Genomic DNA, 8,153 nt, shown 5'->3' on the forward strand with positions numbered 1-8,153 from the left:
GAAAATTCTGTCATTAATTACTCACCCTCATGTCGTTTCAAACCCGTAAGACCTTCGTTCATCTTCGAACATTTCAGTTGCGTTGCTGTCTATGCAGGGTCAGACAGCTCTCAGATTCCATCAAAAATATCTTAATTTGTGTTCCGAAGATGAACGAAGGTCTTACGGGTTTGAAACGATATGAGGGTGAGTAATTAATTACATAATTTTCATTTTTGAGTGAACTAACCCTTTAATTGATGGACTGGAGTCATGTGGTTTACTTGTGGATTATTGTGATGTTTTTATCAGCTATTTTGACTCTCATTCTGACGGCACCCATTCACTGCAGATGATCTATTGAAGAGCAAGTGATGTAATGCTAAATTTCTCCAAATCTGTTACAATGAAGAAACAAACTCATCTACATCTTGGATGACCTGAAGGTGAGTAAATTTTCAGAAAATGTTTAGATTTGGGTGAGCTGTTCCTTTAAGACTTTTCAGTAACTACAGAATTTTTGTGTTAGGGCATAAGCCGTCACACCTGCTCCTGGAGACCCACTGTCCTGTAGAGTTTAGCTACAACCCTAATCAAACACCCCTGAACCAGCTAATCAAGGTCTTCAGGAACACTTGACAAGTCACAGGCCAGGTGTGCTGAAGCGGGCTGGAAATAAACTTTGCAGGACAGTAGTTCCCTATAGGAGCACGGTTGATAACTCAGGTTTTAGGGGGTTTTGTAGACAACCACATTAATCTCAAATCTACTTGATATTACAGTTTTACAGCAAAAGGAATCTTAAAATAGCAATGCATAATTTCTAGATATTTCTTTGTAATAAAAACTAAAATATTGAATAAGTAAACATAAAGCACACTATAATTAGATAATTACACTATTTTCGGTAGTCCTCAGCTCATATTATTCAAGTTGTGGTATAAATTAATACATGTTGACATGGTTGATGTGTCTTAGATCATTAAAAGTGCTAAACAAACTAGGCATGTGCTAAGTGTGTCTGTCAGAACTTTGTGCTGTGTTTAAACATAAAACTTTGTGACAAACAAGTGAAGACAGGTTTGGCTCATTTCACACTTATATATTGTAGTACCCACATTCTCACACTCCCCAAGCAGAGACACTGGGGATATGACTGTATCTTATGTGCATCACATTTTTATTTGTCCCTCCTCAACAAACTATTCAAGGTCAGAAAGTCCTGAAGATGACACGGCTGATTGTGAGGCTTAAGTGGGCCAATTAGGAGATGCAGAATTCTCCCAGTAGTCTGTATTCCTGTTTCCCAATTTTTGGTTCTTCTTTGGTTATGTAAAATGAGTTCCACATTCTGATTTCAAAAGTTATCTCACAATTCTGACTTTTTAAAAAAAAAATTATATGAAATATAAACTTGCAATTGCAAGAAAAAAATCTGAATCATGAGATAAAAGTCACAATTACCATTTTTATTTTTATTCCTTGGTGGGCAAAAAACAACAAAACTTTGGGATATAAACTTAGAATTGTGAGGGAAAAAAAGTCAAAATTCTGAGTTCTGTTTCTGAGATCTCACAATTATGACTCTTCTTAGAATTTTGAGTTTCTTCGGTTTATACTAAAAACGTCAGAATTGTGGGATATAAATTCAGAATTGCAAGAATAAAAGTCCAAATAGTGAGATTAAAAAAAAAAATCACAATTACCTTTTTTATTTTTTATTCCATGACGGAAGCAAATTTCTATATAGAACAAAACATTTGTAAGATCGCTGTACTCATGCACGATGTGCTGAATGACCAAAGACATCCATCTAGTGTATGTTTACATTGACTATTAAAAAAACTATTAAAAAGAAGCACAGTGGAACACAAAAAAACCTTCTGTGTGAACTAAACCCTGTTTGTCCCATTTAAATGTGTAGAAGCTGAGAGTAGAAGCATCAAAATGCAGAGGAAGCAGACTTTGCTTACAAGGACAGATGTCAGCATGTTACCTTGGTTTTGTTGCAAACAGGGCTTTCTGTTCTCAATGATGTACAGAATGAAGATGAATCCATCTAAAAATGCTATCCAGACATGCAGTTGACAAGCAATTCCCCAGTAATTTCTTTTCACTTCTGATTCAATAAAAATTGTCAGGTGAATGTTTCTTGCTGGGTGTCGAGGGGCCATTTTCAGGAAAAGAGTCAACCTGTGAGTGAGGGTTTGTGGAGTCTGACATAAATGTGATATAGGAGTTGAAATTAATTTTACTTCCTCCAGTTACAGCAATTAGCCTAAGGAGTTATTCTCTCTGGTGAATAACTCAAAAGCATGCAAAATGAGGCAACATAAAGGCTTGCCACTTAGATTAGTATACATGACAGACCTCGGGTCCTACTCAAAAACAATATAAATGAAGAGTTTCTTATTTTGGGGTCATTCCATGACCACATGGCATGTCCTGGGGTCCTCACAGCATCAACACAAAAGCCTTGGAGACCTATTATAAGCAGGCCCTCGACAGAGGTTTTGCTTCCAGCACTTTCCTGATGAAATGCCACATGTTTTATGGGAAGTAACTCAATGGTGGACAGGGTCATAATGAGCCCGTGGAGAACCAGGCATTTGTCAGCGCTGGGCTTGTGTGTGCGTGTGTATGTGGCAAATATGAAAGAGAGACTAAAGAGAGAGACTGAATGAGAAATAAGAAAGAGACCAAGAGATACAAGACTCCAGTGGACAGTAAATTCAGCAGTCAGATGGTGCAGACACACACATACATCTATAAATAGGGAAATTCTCGGCCTTGAGAAAATATAATAGATGCAGATTGAACTGCTTTATTTACTTCTGGCATTAGTAAAGGCCATTCATGGAGAAACTGTGGATTATTGATCTGAGCACTTATTTTATGAAAATAATTTTATGAACGATGTTTTTAAAGGGGGAAAAGGAGGATTTTTACATTTTCTAGTTTCTTGGTCAGTATCAAAATAGCCCACTCACAAGTCCCTATAGTTGCTACAGGGTTGCTAATGTAATTACATTTTTATACTTTACAATTGATGGGTGGTTGTTTACTGGCTGAAGTCTCTATGATAGAAAACAAAAACACCATAAATAGTTGAAGTGTACATAGTTTAAATAAAAAAATGAAATGATATCTCCAATCAACCTTTCAAGCTTTCAAAGCCTCGAATGATATGTGAGCCATAAGGCAGTAACCACTGTACTGTTCCAATCAATCTCTGACTTCCAAGATGGCCAACATGGAGGATTCCCAGGGCAGACTGGGCAGACATACTGGAGACAAGTGACTTGACTAAATTTTAAAGGGATAGTTCACCCCAAATGAAAATTCTGTCATCATTAAAGGGGTCATATGATACAATTTCAAATTTTCCTTTCTCTTTGGAGTGTTACAAGCTATTCGTGCATAGAAAAGATCCGTAAAGTTGCAAAGACTAAAGTCTCAAACCCAAAGAGATATTCTTTATAAAAGTTAAGACTCGTCCACTCCCTCCTAAAACGCCTCGTTTAAACACGCCCCCACATGTCTACGTCACTGTGTGGGAAGATTTGCATAACGCCGCTCAAATGTTCACGCAAAGAAAGAAGGCGTAACTTTTATTCTTGCTGTTGCAGCAAGAATAAAAGTTCTTCGCCGCCATGTCGTGGAGACGCTGTGTTTCATTGTGAAAGCGAAACTACTTTGTTTGGCCTTCCAAAAGAGGACACAACTAGAAATCAGTGGTTAAGTTGTATTTACAAAACTGTTCTGGAACAGTTCAACCCAAATATTCAGATGTGTACAACGCATTTTACGGAGGACTGTTTCCTGAACCTGGGAGAGTAGCCTACAATGCCGCACGATATGCAACGCAACGTGTAAAAAGACAGTATAAGTCATTATAATCAGTAATTATGTCCCCACTGGATGCAACAAATGCCTCGTTTATAATGGGTTTTATTGTTATTGTTTTTGGTTATTATATTTAACTAAATCTAAAAGCATGGAAGAAAAAAAATCTTTGCTTTAAATATGTAACAAAATGTCCACTGGAGGCGAGTAAAGTGAGAACACAAGTGCAGTTGATTAAAATCCAAAAATGAGCAGATACACAATAAACAAAGACATGGATTGGCTTTACTTGGCTTAACTGAACAAAAACTTGAACATAAACACCGCTCACCAACAGCGGGTTATACAAACACAGCTAGACAATGGGCAATGGCAACATAAGGGCTACATAAAGAAAAGAAAAGTGGGTCACATGACACAATCCAACCAAAGAACACATGACACATACAACAAAGGAACCAATGGGAACAAGACACATGAACAAAAGGACCACATGGCAGGATCAAGGGAAACACATGGCATGACAAACCAGGAAACTAGACTAAGAGCATGAATACAAAGTAAAATACATGAAAACAATGAACATGAAACAAAACTCAAAACCAATGTTACATAACCTGGACCGTGAAGTAATGGCAGGTCTGGACCTTAAAGCAGAGGTGGGCCCGGACTGTCGAGCAATGACAGAAACCATGGAGTGTAGAGCAACCATGAAGGATTAGGGAACCAGGGTGGAGCCTGCAGAAGAGGAAGCCAGGGCGGAGCCGAAGACCACCAGGGTGGAGCAGACCGGACCGAGGATCCCCATGGTAGAGCAGATGTCCACCAGGGTGGAGCCGGTGGAGCAGGCGACCAGAGCGGAGCAGGTGACCAAGGTGAAGCCTGCAGAGCAGAAGACCACCACAGGTCAGGCAAAGAGTTTGTGAGCGGCCACCATGGACGTGACATGGCAGTCATAAAATCCTTGAGGGGCCTCAGTGGCCACGACATGACAGGCAGGGTATTCAGAGACAGCCTTCATGGCTGTGACAGGACAGACAAGGGGTTCAGGGATGACCTCCTTGGCCATGGCAGGACAGGCAGAGAGTTTAGGGACGGCCTCCTTGGCTGTGAGAGAGCTGAATGTGAGTTCAGAGATGGCCTCCCTGACGGTGACAGGGCAGACAGGGCAGCTCAGAGATGGCCTCTTTAGCCATGACAGGGCTGGCAGAGGATTCACATGTGACCACTGTGGTCAAAACAGGACAGGCAGGAAACTCACAAGCTGCAGTATCTTTAGACACATTATTTTTATTTCCCTCGGCTGTTTTTATACCCCACAGCTATTTTTGTAAAACATATAATTTGTGTAACTTACAATATATTTGGGAACTGTTTAGCTTCACAAATAGTCTGCATGACTTCTGCGCATATGAAAATCATAACATTAATAATGGAGAGAGAGAAATCAACACTACTACGCAGATGTAAGCGGGAATAGTAAACAATATGTTAATTTTGGCAGCCATTTGACCTGCTTGCATATAATATATGCTAATTTGCAGCTACTAATTAACAATAAAATGTGGTGCACTTTAGTTAAACAATGAAGTTTGAGGGTGTTTAATCAGCCACACTTGAGCTCAGAACACAAACGTGGTTTAGAAAGGTGGAAGAAGTTTGAATGGTTTTCTGTCATCGATGGCTCATGGAGCGAAGTCCGCCAGTTCTTATGTTCAATTCTTTGATAATTATATACAATTATGCAGGGCATAATTAAATTCATCATTATCTCAAGTACAATGCGGTAACAAGAGAGCAGAATGAGAAAATGTTGGATTGTGATAATTACTGAAATTATTACATGAAGACATCCCCTCGTAATTCATGAATACTTCATTCCCGACCAGGAGGCTACACACAGCCTTGAAAAATAGTTAACATGTAAACAAAGTTAGTGAACAGAGGAAGAAAATAGTGTTCAAATGCATTCACTTTTCTTTACCAAGAAGACTTCCCTCCAGTTACAGAATAATGAGTTCGCATTGTGTACTGGATCATAAAAAGCTTTATATCATAATCAGGGCTAGAAAGAAACTAGAAAAAGACCATCCATCCAATGAATTAATGTGTGTGTGTGTGTGTGTGTGTGTGTGTGTGTTTAGCTCTGTGTGGATTCATTAGTGTGTTTGCATCTTTAATTATATTACTTAAGTTTTTATCAAACATTCTTGTTCAGAAATTAGATATTTTTCATTATTATTATTATTATACTTTACTTTTACTTTGATTGTAATTTTCATTATTAATAATTATACATTATGTTTAACAAATTATTAATTATTTGAAATGAACATTCAAACTGAGTTCAAAACAGTAATACTGCAAAGAAAACAAGTTCATATCAATTTTTAAATAACATGATTTAACTTAGGAAGATTTTGGAAATCAATATTTGGTGGAATAACTCTGATTTCCAATCATAGCTTTATTTGTCATTTTTTGAGGTCTGAAAACACATAAATACTGTAAACAAAAACCATTTGACCAGTTGTCATTTTCTGCAAATACATGCTTTAAACGCAATGTTTTTTATTTGGAATCTGGGAGAAATGTTGTCAGTAAACACATACCTTTAAATACTGTAGTAAATCCAGAGAAAAACTCATAATTTTGTAATGTCTCTACTGTATATACAGTTGAAGACAAAATTATTAGAAATATTTCATAATTTTTTATAAATAATTCCCAAGTGCTGTTTAACAGAGAGAAGATTTTTTCAACACAGCATTTCTAAACATAATAGTTAATTTAGGAAGCTTGGAGTGTTTGTAATACAAATAGAAACAAAATTAGAACCAAGAATAAAAAAAAGTCTACAGGTCAAAATGATTAGCCCTCTGATGTTAACGGTCAATGGTGTATAACTTTTGCTTGATAACAGCCTTTAGTCGTCTGTTGTAGTTCTCAACAAGTTTCAGGCATGTCTCCTGAGGAGTCCTCCTTAGCAAATCTCTCAAGCTCCTCCAGATTTGTTGGGTCTCCTGGCATGGTCTTATTATTATCATCATTAGATTGTCATGCGCATCTCGTCAGTAATGCCGGTTCTGTGATTAGTAGTAAATCTCCATCACCTGCTTTCAAATGGAGCGGCATTTACTACACAGAGCCGTAGTTCACTGACAAGCTACGCAATAACAGTGCAAATCCAAATCCCTGTGACACCATAATTAAACTATGAAATTACATGTTCTGCTCATGGTTTGTTCCAATGGCACTAATTAGGACTTCCTTTTTCATGGCGCAAATAAAGCACTGAGTTGCATTTGTAATATTTATTTAGTTTGTCAAATTGATTTGAATCAATGTGTTATTATCTGCTGCATCAGAGCCATTTTGGAAGGAAGGTGTGATAATGACCCATTTCATGCAGACTAGGCTTTTGTGTGGCTGCAGTATCTTTAGACACATCAGCCAGGGAATTATTTCCCTCAGCTGTTTTTATACCCCGCAGCTATTTTTGTAAAACAGAGAATTTGTGTAACTTACAATATATGTGCGAACCGTTTAGCTTCTTGAAATAAGACGTAGTCTGGATGACGTCTGAACATATGAAAATCATAACATTAATAATGGAGAGAGAGAAATCAACACTACTACGCAGATGTAAGCGGGAATAGTAAACAATATGTTAATTTTGGCAGCCATTTGACCTGCTTCCATAAAATATATGCTAATTTGCAGCTACTAATTAACAATAAAATGTGGTGCACTAGTTAAACAATGAAGTTTGAGGGTGTTTAATCAGCCACACTTGAGCTCAGAACACAAACGTGGTTTAGAAAGGTGGAAGAAGTTTGAATGGTTTTCTGTCATCGATGGCTCATGGAGCGAAGTCCGCCAGTTCTTATGTTCAATTCTTTGATAATTATATACAATTATGCAGGGCATAATTAAATTCATCATTATCTCAAGTACAATGCGGTAACAAGAGAGCAGAATGAGAAAATGTTGGATTGTGATAATTACTGAAATTATTACATGAAGACATCCCCTCGTAATTCATGAATACTTCATTCCCGACCAGGAGGCTACACACAGCCTTGAAAAATAGTTAACATGTAAACAAAGTTAGTGAACAGAGGAAGAAAATAGTGTTCAAATGCATTCACTTTTCTTTACCAAGAAGACTTCCCTCCAGTTACAGAATAATGAGTTCGCATTGTGTACTGGATCATAAAAAGCTTTATATCATAATCAGGGCTAGAAAGAAACTAGAAAAAGACCATCCATCCAATGAATTAATGTGTGTGTGTGTGTGTGTGTGTGTGTGTGTGTTTAGCTCTGTG

This window comes from Sinocyclocheilus rhinocerous, unplaced genomic scaffold (assembly GCF_001515625.1).
Source record: "Sinocyclocheilus rhinocerous isolate Xijiao unplaced genomic scaffold, SAMN03320098_v1.1 scaffold861, whole genome shotgun sequence".
Taxonomy (NCBI): domain Eukaryota; kingdom Metazoa; phylum Chordata; class Actinopteri; order Cypriniformes; family Cyprinidae; genus Sinocyclocheilus; species Sinocyclocheilus rhinocerous.